The following is an 11,742-nucleotide window of genomic DNA, read 5'->3' as shown; positions in this document are numbered from 1 at the left end:
TGCCTTTGGCCCAGGGCGCGATCCTGGAGATTCGGGATCGAATCCCACGTCAGGCTCCCGGTGCATGGAGCCTGCTTCTCCCTCTGCCTATGTCTCTGCCTCTCTCTCTCTCTGTGTGACTATCATAAATAAATGAAAAAAAAAAAAAGAGTGGGTGGATATAGTCTTTCCGGAGTTCATTCTGGGCCCTAGGTTGCTTCAATCTTGTTCTTTATAATTCTATCTTAGTTTCATCCTTATGATTAAAGGTAGCTTTGCAACACTCCTGAATTCCAGCCAGGGAAAAAAAAATGTAGAAGATATCTAATACAAATACCATAAGGTTTCACTCATATGTGGAATTTAAGAAACAAAACAGAAGATGGGGGGAAAGGGGAAAGCCAAAGAAACAGACTCAACTATAGAGCACAAACTGAGGTCTGCTGAGGAGGCGGTGAGTGGGAAATGGGCTAGATGGGTTATGGGAATTAAGGAGGGCACTTGTTGTGATGAGCATTGAGTGTTGTATGTAAGTGATAAATCACTTAATTCTACTCCTGAAACTAATATTACACTATATATTAACTAACTGGAATTTAAATCAAAACTTGATAAAAAAATCTAATACAATATAATACACTTTTTGTCTTCATAGAAGTGAACTAATCTCTTGTTCTTAGAAGTGAATATCATTGATGATATTTATATTGAACTTGATAAAAATAATTTATTGGATAAGAAGTTATAAAACATAATCTGCTCATGGGCATATGTACTTAGGGTTCTATTATGACATAGATAACAGAAGAATGTATACTAAGGACAGTTAATGGTCTCTATTACAAAGAAATTACTGAGTCATTTCCAACTAGAAATGTCAAAAAGCTTTATTTGTTGTGAACCTTCAACTTGGAAAGATCTATACAGGCATCCAATAATAATAATGAGAAGATGAATAACAATAGTAATGAGATGTCTCATAAGAGACATGAAAAGCATTGACATTTGAAATCTGATTATTGCTTTATGTTGCCCTTTGTAGAAACTAAACAAACTAGAAAAAATCAAATTTGATTGCTGTCAGTGATGTTGATTTATGTCACTAAAATATTTGTAAAGATAAAATAATTGGAACTTAGCAAAAAAGAAACAAACTTTCCATACTTAGGTGAAATTTTAAAAAATGTATTTCTTTTTCAGTCAAGGCCAGAAAATGGTACTATATTTCCCTACAAATTTAAATGTGTTTAAGCTTTGAAATTCCAAGTAGAGGGCAGCCCCGGTGGCGCAGCGGTTCAGCGCCACCTGCAGCCCAGGACGTGATCCTGGAGACCCGGGATCGAGTCCCATGTCGGGCTCTGCATGGAGCCTGCTTCTCTCTCTGCCTGTGTCTCTGCCTCTCATTCTCTCTCTGTGTCTCTATAAATAAATAAATAAAATCTTTAAAAAAAAAGAAATTAAAGTAGAGAAAATAGAGACATGATTTACCTTAAAACAGGACTGAATAACAGAATGTATACATTTGTATGTACCCATTAATAAGAGAAGAAGGGATCCAGAATAAAACAAACTCTTCCCAATGACCTTTCTATAATACTAGGAAATTTATTATGATCTATTGTAAGAAAACTATTTTGCCTTTCTAGGTTCCACTCTCCCAACTCCCTAAGTATTAATTCTATGGGAAAGAAACTTCAGCTATAGTTGCAATTTAATTTCCCTGCTCAACATATGCAGTATAGTTAATTAGAATCATATAATCTTAGAGCAAAAAGGATCCTTAGAGATTGTCTAATCCTATTCTCTCATTTATGCATGTGGAAATGGGTTTAGCAATCTTACTAAGGTCACACAAATTCAAAAAACACATAGAAAGTCTTTATGATAAAATGGAAATTAAAAGTATAAAACTTAACTGTTATTAACTTATTTGTGAGTATGTGTAAGGAAACTGTGTCTTTTAAAATTATTTTTCCTTATGATACAATTCTGGTAAGTTTAATGAGTACAGAACAATGTTTCTAAACTTCAAAGTTTGGTTTGTCATTTTAAATAATATAATGATAATACATATATTTATAAGTAGCAGGGGTTTCTCTACAGTGGAAATTATTAATTATGGGGAAGGGAAAATCATAGACCCCTGGAGTTATAGCAAATTCTTGAAATGCACATGTGCAGGTTGAAAAATATCTTCTTGCTGAAGGGAATTCTGATACCACCTGCCAATAGGTTTGAATAAAACTCCCAGACTTATAAATAATGATTTTTAAATTCCTGAATCACTAATAAGAAATATTAAACTTATTTAGTGAGGCAAAATGTTAACAAATCATTGAATATAATTTTATTATTTTTTGCAATAAAATACATCAAATCTAACATCTCACTTCTGATATAAACTGTTTTGATGGTTCTAAGAAACCCCCTAATTTTGATGATTCATCAATACACTTATCAGGTTATTCTGTGGTTAAGTTTTATTACAGCAAAAGAGAGAGTAACAACAATGCTAGTCCTACCTTATTAATGGATAATAAAACAAATGATATATTTTTGTTCATATATATCATCTGTCACATAGACATAATTTAAACATATTGATATTCCTGGTTCACATATGAATCATGCAATAATTCAACATGCATGAATCTTGAATTTTGAAGGTTGAAAATTTTTGTGAGATAATATAGGAAATAATTGGGAAGGATTATAACCACTATCTCATAAATTTGAAAAGAATTCTTCAAAATGCTCTGAGATACATATAAGGAAAATGTATTCTGCTATTTTAACAAATCAGTTATGTAATAATATTAGTTCTTTTTTATCAAAGCTTTGTGGACAACTCTAATATTAGCTATAAAATCATACATATTATATAATACAAAACAAAAGCATTTATAAATACTATTAGATAATAGCTTCTATACCTATACCATTCCCATGAAAACAACACCCCCCACACACACAAATATAATTGTTTTAATGAGAATGATTTTCTTACTTGTAAAAGTATGCGAATTTAAGCAGATGGTTAAATAAATTATGGTTCGTTCATAAAATGACCACATGCTTATAATAAAATATAGGACCACTTTTATTCAGTCTATAAAGATTTATTCAGGGATCCCTGGGTGGCGCAGCGGTTTGGCGCCTGCCTTTGGCCCAGGGCGCGATCCTGGAGACCGGGGATCGAATCCCACATTGGGCTCCCAGTGCATGGAGCCTGCTTCTCCCTCTGCCTGTGTCTCTGCCTCTCTCTCTCTCTCTGTGACTATCATAAATAAATAAAAATAAAAAAAAAAGATTTATTCAACATCTACTATGTGCTAGGTACATGTATAGGGAAAGGATAAAAGCAATGAATAAAACATTCAAGTTGTACTTGTTTCATGGAGTTTATACTCTAGTATCATGAGAAAGAAAATAAATTGCATCTCAAAGTATAATGTGTTTTTTTGTCAAATAATCCTAAATACTACCACAAATAGTAAGGCAGGAATGGGGGTTGGGGCATTCTGGTAAGAGAAGGTCACTGAGCAGAACCATTTGAGTACAATGAATGATTATGAGACAGTGAGCCAGGAGCATAAATGAGAGAAGTGGTTTTTTTTTTGTTTTTTTTTTTTTCTTTTTTTCTTTTTTTCACAGAGTGGAAGAAGCAAATAAGTCCTTGGAGTCAAAATATACCTGCATTGTTCCTGAAAGGAAAGGATGTCACAGTGATAGAGCAGAGATGATGAGGTCTAAGATGAAGTAGGTCAAGCACACATAGGGATGCCTAGAACATGGCAAAGATTTTTTTTTTTTTTTACTTTATTGGAAGCCAATGAAGAAAACGAACAGAAAAGTAATAACCTCTTTAAAGATTTAGCAATACCATGTATGACTCCTATGTAAAAATAGACTACAGATCAGCAAAAGAGAAAATAGGGAGATCAGTGAGGGAAGTAGTATGTAAACTCTTCCTAATATGTGCTCATTGACTTGGATCAGGTGTTAAATGTAGGGAGGAGAAGAGACCAGATTCAGATTATATCTTGAAGGCATTCTTGAAGGCCTTTCCAGTGGATTCTTTGTGCATTATAAATAAGGTGATGGTGGAAATTATTGTCCAAGATGGAACAAGCTTATACATATATATATCTTAAAAATCACACACTGGAGTTTTTCTGTGGAAATTAGATATATTTAACTCTATATTAGATACATTTTAACTCTATATATTAGAGAACAAAGTCAATAATTCTACCAATCTTTAATCTAAACAATTGGAGGAAATTGGAATTACTAACATAGTTATGAAGTTGAGAAGAGTAAATTATGGCATAGAGAGTAGGAAAGACAATAGTTTTATTTGTTATATGTTTAGCATGAAATAGACCTTTAAACTATGTTAAGGGGATCCCTGGGTGGCGCAGCGGTTTGGTGCCTGCCTTTGGCCCAGGGCGCGATCCTGGAGACCTGGGATCGAATCCCACATCGGGCTCCCGGTGCATGGAGCCTGCTTCTCCCTCTGCCTGTGTCTCTGCCTCTCTCTCTCTCTCTCTCTCTCTCTCTCTGTGTGACTATCATAAATAAATAAAAAAATAAAAAAATAAAGTATGTTAAGTACTTTAAGTACGTTAAGTAGATATATTTTAAGTACGTTATTCCTCATAAAAATAATTGTAGGCTATATCTTTGTCTTCACGTCAGAAAAAAATTATATGAAAATACATCAAGACCACAATAGCTGTTGTAGTTAGGCAGTAGGTTTAGTTGTGATGCTACTGATATAGTGCCTTTTTTAGCTTTTTAATAATAGAATCCATTAATTTCATAATCATCAAAGATTCTATAAAAATAAATAATTATATCATTTTTATAACATATTACTGAATTTATTACATACTGTAATTGTATTGACTGACACAAAGATAGTACTAGGATTTTTTTTTTTATATCTGCAATGTGCACTTGCACTGTTAATTCAGCTCCTTTTCAGTATGCCTTCTTATTGTCTAATTGATATAATTCAGAGACAACACTTGGACACATTTCAACGAATTAGCTAATGAGTTTCACTATTCCAATCTGAAATCCCTTTTATTTATGGGCTATTTCTGGAGATGCAGGTTAATTTAAATGTTTAATTTGGTGACTCAGTACAACCAATTTTATATTGTCTTATGAATGTGTGGAAGATATAAGTGCTAGATTATGTGTATCAGAGAAAATTTATCATCTAATTACATCACTTCAAAGTCTTGTCTCAGCATAAAACTTATTTTTAAAAACAATATTGCATATATAGGGACACCTGGGTGGCTCAGCAGTTGAGCGCCTGCCTTCGGCTCAGGGCATGATCCCGGAGTTCCAGGACCGAGTCTCACCCCAGGCTCCCTGCATAGAGCCTGCTTCTCCCTCTGCCTGTGTCTCTGCCTCTCTCTCTCTCTCTGTGTCTCTCATGGATAAATAAATAAAGTCTTTTTTTTTAATTGCATATATCTTTAGTTTTAAAAATCTAAAATAGTTTGTAGTACTCACATAAAATATTAAAGATGATAGCAACAAATGAAAGTAAATCTATTTTAGGATATAAATATTTATATGATTATTATTTTTCCTTAAAAATAATATATTAAAATCTATTGTAGGAAAAAATTACATGTTAGAGTTAGCATAAGCCCTTATTTCTAATGTTGTTACTTGTATTAATCATGCACAAGCATGGAAGAGAGGTCTGTCTGGTGCTGACCCTCCCAAGAGGGCCTTTATTCCACTGATGTCCCAACATTTCTCTGACTCCTGCTCACCCAAACCAAGTCTAGCGTAATTCATTACACAAATATGTTTGTATGTTAATATCATATGGCCACAATTACCTTAAGGATTTGGGTACTAGCTAATTGAATTGATACATTTGAACATATTTTGTAAACTAGAAAGCTCTAAAAAGCTATTAAGAATACTATGTAGTATTACACTTTCTAAATTGTTTTTGACATAGAAATAGATTGCAAAGGAATTTTTTTTTTGTTTGCAAAGGAATTTTTATAGAGAACTGTAATTCATAATACCATCAATGATGGAGATTTTTTTTTAAAGCAGGGACTAAATTGAAGGATACGAACAGCAATGAGTTCTGTAGCCTGCTGTTAGTCTTAAGGCACTTCTGAGGAGACCCAGTTGGTAGGACAATGTGTATTTGAGCTCTCAAATTCTATTTATATCATAATTTTACAAATTATTAATGGCATAATCTTAAAATGTTTGAACAACATTATGGAGTATAAAATAGAGATGACACTACATTCTGTAATATATTTACACACACACACACACAAAACAACTTCATTAAGGCAATGATTTGTAAGTGGCTTTATTTGCTGCTTAGCCAATATAACTATTCTTCTAAATAGTAACATATAATCCAAGGATTCCTCATTCAAATATAGATTTTCTTTTTTTTTAAAGATTTTATTTATTTATTCATGAGAGACAACAGGGAGAGAGATAGAGACACAGGAAGAGGGAGGAGAAGCAGGCTCCATGCAGATAGCCTGATGTGGAACTTGATCCTGAGACTCCAGGATCACACCCTGAGCCAAAGGCAGATGCTCAACTGCTGAGCCACCCAGGCATCCCCAAAATAGATTTTCAATATCCAGAAGCCTTTATCAATGTGAGACCAACTGTGAGGACATTTTTATTTGAGCATAATAAAATCCATTAAAATAGCTAAATTTGGGGCACCTGGGTGGCTAGTAGTTGAGCAGGTCATGATCCTGGGGTCCTGGAATTGAGTCTCACATCAGGCTCCTCACAGGAAGCCTTCTTCTCCCTCTGCCTATGTCCCTGCCTCTCTGACAAATAAATAATTTTTAAAAGCTTTAAAAAATAGCTATATTTATGAAATATCTATAATATAGCTAATTTTAAAAGTTCTATGTGTTTTTGAAAATATTCATACTTTTCACTCAATTGAGACTCAATTGAGTGAAGGCTTAATACAGATTACGATTAAATGAACAAACTTCCCTCATAATTGATGTTTAACTTTTATTTTTTTTAAGATTTTATTTATTTATTCATGAGGGCCATAGAGAGAGAGAGAGAGAGAGAGAAACAGGCTCCATGAAGGGACCCTGACGTGGGACTCGATCCGATGTCACCAGGGTCAGGCCCTGGGCTGAAGGCAACGCTAAACCACTGAGCCACCTGGGCTGCCCATAATTGATGTTTTAGAAATAGTGTTAACAACTGAATATATGAAAACATATTTGTAATATAATAGAAGAAAATTTTCCTGTAATAAAAGAAAAGACATCTTCAAACACAATGATACATCACATTCCGGGAAAACAAAATCAAGAATACAAAATGAAATGCACAGTGGTTAAGTTATTAAGCTTCAACGATTAAGAATAATTCTAAAGCATCCTTGTATAAAAAACAATGTAATATTCTTAAAAGAAAAAATCAGCAAGCAATTACAGAATGTAATTTACTTATAGAAACAAAGGTATAATGTTTGAAGAATGATAAGGAAGGGAATATATGATCAAAATTTATAGCCAGATTATTCATTATCAAAGTATTAAAAATAAATAACTGCAGATATTTTCATATAAATTAAGATATTTGCATATAAAATTTTCACGTACAAGTTTTTCTTTAGAAAAGAGATGATAAGTTGCAACCACCCTAAAAATCAATAATAGATGCAGCAATCAAATGAGTAATAGTGAGTTTAGTTACATTACATAAAAACAGAGAAGAAAAACCATCAGAGGTTAGAGTTATAAAACATGGATATTATAAACTTTTAAGATATACAGGTAGTATTGAAAAAATAAGATATATATGGAAAGAAGTATTAATGCATTGTGTTTTTTTTTTCTTAACATGGAATCAACAGACATTCAGATTTTATAATTCAGGAGATGGGGAAATATATGATGTTGTATGTAGTCATTTTACATGTGAAGATTTTAATCACAACAAATACTTTGAATAACAGATCAAACAGAAAAGCTAATTAAACACACACAGAACTAACAGATGGACATACCCCTTGACTAAGATAGCAAGGGAACTCCACCAACTTTATAAATCAGTTGAAATAACCAAAACCCAGTAAAAATGGTCTTACACCAGATGAAATGTTGTATATCAGGTAGAGTAGAAAGTGAAACAAAACTATTAACTTCCGAGCTTTAGAAATTTTTGAAATGTCAAAGAAAAAGGAAGGCATCTCTGCAAGTAGAGAACTCTAGGAAGAAGCCTGAAAGAGATAGATCTGAAAAACCTAAGTCATAAGATGAAAGAAAAATCTCCCCGTGCTGTGAATTTCAAGTAAGTTTGAAAAACCGTGCATGGAACCATCAAAGAGACACAAAGATAATCAAGCCCTAGAGCACTATGATATATCCATAAAGGCTGAAAGTTTGATGGAGAACAATTAGAAAAATAAACCAAATTGTAGGAATGCTGGGGAGAAGAGAGAGAGAACTTAAAGTACTAACAGAAAAAGAGCACAGAAAAAGAAAATCACAGAAAACTCTGTAAAAGATATTACCTAACACTAAAAGAACAGACTTGAAATGAAAAGAATCTGCAAGATGGGAACCAAAGCAAGAAGCTGAAAAATCTCTCTAAATCACTATTCTAAACAGAAGGCTGCATTTTAAGGAGGCAGACTTCAAAGCCATGAAGCGTATTATGAATCAGCAATTTAGAGCCCTCCTGCATTATGGGTCATTTATAAATTTGAAAACACTCCTTACAATAGGCCCAAAGTAAAATCATAGTAGAAATGCTATCTTTAAAATTTAAATTTATCAGAACACCTGGGTGGCTCAGTGGTTGAGCGTCTGGCTTTGGCTCAGGTCATGATCTCTGCGTCCTAGGATAGAGTCCCACATCAGGCTCCTCACAGGAAGCCTGCTTCTCCCTCTATGTCTCTGCCTCTCTCTGTGTCTCTCCTGAATAGATAAATAGAATGTTTAAAAAAATAAAATTGAAATTTATTCATAACATGATTATTCATTTTACAACTAATGTAAAGCCTTAGATTTTGGTTGGGTCATTACTTTAACAGCTCATAACAATGAAAAGAACACTGCTTCTATATGAATGGAATGATGGAGAAGGAATTTTAATGCAATGGGATGTGTTACTTAACAATATATTTGGACATAAAGTTATAAAGTAGTTAGAGATTCTATTAAACAGGTATTGTCGTGACACTGTACATTAGTGGAAAAATAGTAGTATGTGAAATCTTCAGCACACACACACAATAATTTCTCTTTTCTTATTATCAGAATATATAAAATACCAAAGAGGGCACCCAACTAGATAATTCAGGATGAAGACACATACATTATGCTAAATGAAATAAGTCAGACAGACAAAAACAAATGATTTCACTTATACATGGAAACTGATTTCACTTATATATGAAAACTAAAAATCAAACCAAACAAAAACAGAAAAAGACTCAAGATGCCTCGGTGGCTCAGCAGGTGAACGTCTGCCTTCAGATCAGGATATGATCCCTGGATCCAGGATTGTGTCCCACATCGGGCTCCTTGCAGGGAGCCTGCTTCTCCCTCTGCCTATCTATGTCTCTGCCTCTCTCTGTCTCTCATGAATAAAATAAAATCTTAAAAAAAAAAACCCACAAATAGACTCATAAATACAGAGACCAAACTGGTGGTTGCCAGGGGGAAGAGAGATAGGTATATGGGTGCAGAAAATTAAGAGGTTCAAATGTCATATTTTAAAATAAATAAATCACGGAGATGGACAGTATACAGATAATAGTCACTCCAACTGTAATGACATTGAGGTGAGCACTGAGCACTGTATAGAATTGTTGAATAATAATGTTGTATACCTGAAAGTAATATAAAACTGCATGTCAAAGATATTTTAATAATAAAAATGTAAAAGTATGTATACTCATACAAAAAAAGATGAAAACACCTAAAAATGTAGCAAATTGTACATAATCAGTGTTGATAATGTGTAGACTCCACGGAGAGTAATAAAACTTTATACAGCTATTTTTTAGGTGTAGGCAATAAAATAAATATGAATAAGCAAAAACAATATTCTATTATTATTTTGATGATCTCCCATATGCTATTCTCTGTGCTAGGTTACTTAATTAGGTCATTTAAATTAATTTTCCTAATAATCCCAAGGTCATATTTGCCAGTCTATAGGTCAGATAATAAAGAAGCAACCAAAGTTAGGCAGAAGCTAGAAGTTATTAGTGATGAGAAATGGAGAACCTGAGATAAGTAGTAGACATTGTGACTCACAGGTAGTTAAAAAATGATAGTGTTACTAGAGGATCCAAGAAAATTTAATGACTCCAGGATGCAACTCTTTCACAGCAAAATATTAGTAAATAAATATGGAGAAACTTCTCCAGTAAAAAATACATGAAGTTCATATATATATAGTATGGTGTGGTGTTTTTCTTGAGATTGTGAGACATTCTTTGTTTTGATAATTGTTTAGTTTGTTCAGTAACATATAAATGGTTTTCTATTTTCCAATCATCTTAAATGTTCATTTATCTGGCCATAGTCTACTGGTCACAAAAACTAACACATTACTTAATAGAACTGCTGAAACTATGCTAGGTTGTTCCTTATTTTAACAGCAATACTTACTGTTTCACAACTGTTATCTAACGAAGTATAAACAAATTTTTTTGATCCTATTTTACTAACAGATTTAGTACCAGTAGTTATTGAAGTGTAGAACAGTTAATTAGGAAAATTGTAAGATTCTCTTTTCTTTCTTTTATATTTTCTTTTATCTAGTAATTTAGATAATAACAATTACTAATTTTAGAACAATATTATAGTCTTTACAAATCCAATTTGGATTTTGAGGATATATTGTAATTTTGTATACATTGTGACATTGATTTTTTTAATCATTTGGTTAAGATTTTTACATTTGTATTCATTGATGATATCAAACTATAATTTCTTTTCTTATGTTGTCATTGTCTGGGCTAAGTATTAAGATTATTCTAACCTCTTATTCTTTTACTGTATGAGCTAGAATGGATTTACTTTTCCCCAAATATTTCTTTCCAATCGCATGTGATTTTCTGTACAGAGATTCATAATCTACTTCCTTTATTACTAAAGGAATACATTCTGACCCTGATCCTTAACCCCTAATGGGTTAGTTTTGTTCGTTTTTTAATGAGAGTTTATTTCATCAGATTATTTTTAATTGCATGAAAGATATTAACACACCTATTCTATTTTCTATCACTGTTTTATTTGTGATTATGCCTCCCTTCCCCACCTTGCTCTTACTCTATCTTCTGTTTTCATTTTTTTCTTAACTTTCCCTTTCACTCCTTCATTCCCTATTCTTTCTTTCTTTGTCCTTGACTAGGGATGAGGCTGTGGCAGATTATACCAACGGAGTGTTGGTAAATGGAGTGTGTATGTGCATGTGTCTGTGTGTGTCTATTTTAAGTATATTTAGTTGGTATATCAACTTTATGTGGGAGTTTCTTACTATTCTCTAGGCTTTGTAGCATTCAACTTCAAGCACATACTCTTTGGTGAAGGCCATCTTCATTGCCAGCTTGACTGTTTAGATTTGCATATTTTGTCTCTTCTGTTTTTTACAGATTCCCCTTATTTTAACAACTGTATAATTTATTTAGAAAAGTACACAATGCAAGTTCTTAAGTATAGAAAATATTTTTCGAAGAAATGCTATCAAGAATGG

The sequence above is a fragment of the Canis lupus genome, chromosome 19, assembly GCF_011100685.1.
Source record: "Canis lupus familiaris isolate Mischka breed German Shepherd chromosome 19, alternate assembly UU_Cfam_GSD_1.0, whole genome shotgun sequence".
Lineage (NCBI taxonomy): Eukaryota > Metazoa > Chordata > Mammalia > Carnivora > Canidae > Canis > Canis lupus.
The sequence above is the reverse complement of the archived record's forward strand: the minus strand, read 5'-3'. Positions refer to the sequence as shown.